Source organism: Octopus sinensis, linkage group LG9 (assembly GCF_006345805.1).
Source record: "Octopus sinensis linkage group LG9, ASM634580v1, whole genome shotgun sequence".
Classification (NCBI taxonomy): Eukaryota; Metazoa; Mollusca; class Cephalopoda; order Octopoda; family Octopodidae; genus Octopus; species Octopus sinensis.
The window spans coordinates 12,972,570-12,975,069 of NC_043005.1; positions in this window are offsets into that span (position 1 = coordinate 12,972,570).

A 2,500-nucleotide genomic window follows, 5' to 3' on the forward strand; every position below is an offset into this window, starting at 1 on the left:
TTGGAAATATCAAATATGCAATCAACCTGAGGGGAGTATAACTAATAAGATATGAAAACTGGAATTGTTGGTAGGGGTAGGAGTGACTTGAAGGAGATCGACAAGAAAAGAAGAAAACAGAACATAATGCGAAGAAAGATATCCCAATCATACGTGGAGCGGTTACACTGGGAAAGAGATGAAGGTGTAAGAGGATTAATGAGTGACGAAGAGGTAGTAGTACAGTTCCATACTTAAGAGATGAGGAATTATGTAGATTATTTACAATTGACGGATAGTTGTCCTCGTCTTGTTTGTTGTTAACACAACGTTTCGGATGATATACCCTCCAGCCTTCAACAGGTGTCTTGGGGAAATTTCGAACCTGGGTTCTCATTCCTAAGGTATTTTTCGATGTTGTTGTTGTTATTATTATTATTACTATTATTATTATTATTATTACTATTATTATTATTATTATTATTATTATTATTATTATTATTATTATTATTATTATACTTTTTTATTATTGAGTGAGAGAGCAGTGCATGCTATCAAAGTGACACTGGGGTAAAATATACGAAGCCCAGTATACCCATCATGACTACCCGTCTGATAAGGGCACACTAAGTACATGCATCACAACCATATGTGCGCGACATGGTGATCTCATATCAAAATAAACAGCACATGACCTTGAAGGTGGGGCCCAGTTAGAATTTTCTTCTGGTCGAGTAGCCCATTCCGCTCAAAAGATCCTTGAATAAGGGTTGTTTAAGGATGTTGAACGAAACATCCAAATTTCCAGAGATGAATTATTCAAACCTCAAAGAATTCTTTTCAACACATGGCTATGATGCTCCCCAACTACTTCTGCTCGTGATCAGAGATGCACATATCGTCAGCCATTAAGGGACATGCTCAACAGGTTAAGGTCAAACAACTGACAAGCACATCTGTGATATTGAGCAGAATATTTGCTGTAGTCCATCTTTTATACCAAGACAAATCAATGTACATGATAACGCTTCCAATCAGTTAATCCATATTATTATTATTATTATTATTATTATTATTATTATTATTATTATTATTATTATTATTATTATTATTATTATTATTATTATTCTATGTTTGACTTTTGCTTTATATTTGTACAAGTTGGCTCCAAGTCTCACCCAGAGACCTCAAGAGACAACAGGTTGGAAGTTCACGTTGTTGTTATGCCTAGTGTGCCATATAGTTGTTTTTTTTTGTTTTTTGTTTTTTATTACTATTATTATTATTATTATTTTTATTATTATTATTATTATCATTATTATCATCACCATCATCATCATCATCATCATCATCATCATCCTCATCCTCATCATCATCATCATTATTATTATTATCATTATTATTATCATTATTCAGGTCATTGCCTGGAATCGAAGTCGGAATATTTGGGTTAGTAGCCTGCGCTCTTAACCACTATGCCATATGCCCGTGGTTCGAAATTTCCCGTAGACACCTGATGAAGGCGAAACGATGAGGACAAATATCCGTCAAATGTAAATAATGAGGAGGTAGTAGGACTAGAGAATACAAGACTAAGTTTCTATCTAACCCAGGAGTCGGCGAACCGGGTTAAATTACCTGAAGTGGAGTAATATGAAATTCTTGGTGGGTAATGAGGAGTCATTAGACATAACTCTTTATTCTTTTACTCTTTTATTTGTTTCAGTCATTTGACTGCGGCCATGCTGGAGCACCGCCTTTAGTCGAGCAAATCGACCCCGGGACTTATTCTTTGTAAGCCTAGTACTTATTCTATCGGTCTCTTTTGCCGAACCGCTAAGTGACGGGGATGTAAACACACCAGCATCGGTTGTCAAGCAATGCTAGGAAGACAAACACAGACACACAAACACACACACATACATATATACATATATATACATATATACGACTGGCTTCTTTCAGTTTCCGTCTACCAAATCCACTCACAAGGCATTGGTCGGCCCGGGGCTATAGCAGAAGACACTTGCCCAAGATGCCACGCAGTGGGACTGAACCCAGAACCATGTGGTTGGTTAGCAAGCTACTTACCACACAGCCACTCCTGCGCCTATAAAATTATATGTTAAAAACCCTGTTCCTTGTTACGACAGAATTTTTTCTTCTGGCAACACCGCATCTATCCAATGTAAAGAGATTCATATAAATAGATTCAATGATATTAGGTTCAATAAACCCTTTGAATTCAAAGAATCTATGATTTTCTTGCTTTCAAATGAATGTGGGTAACGTCAGCGTAAATAAATATGTTGTGGTTATTGGTTGAAAGAGTTCCCTGAATCCTAATCTAGTTTCTATCTGGTAGAGAAGGAATAAAAGAAATAATATGTGAAGCATTAGTTACAAAATTTGTAGAACCCAAAAGAGGAAATAAGAAAATTTCCAAACAAAAGAACTCAAACATTTTCAGCTAATGTTTTTCAACATGACGAAAGTGATAAAAGATGACATGGGCAGCTGG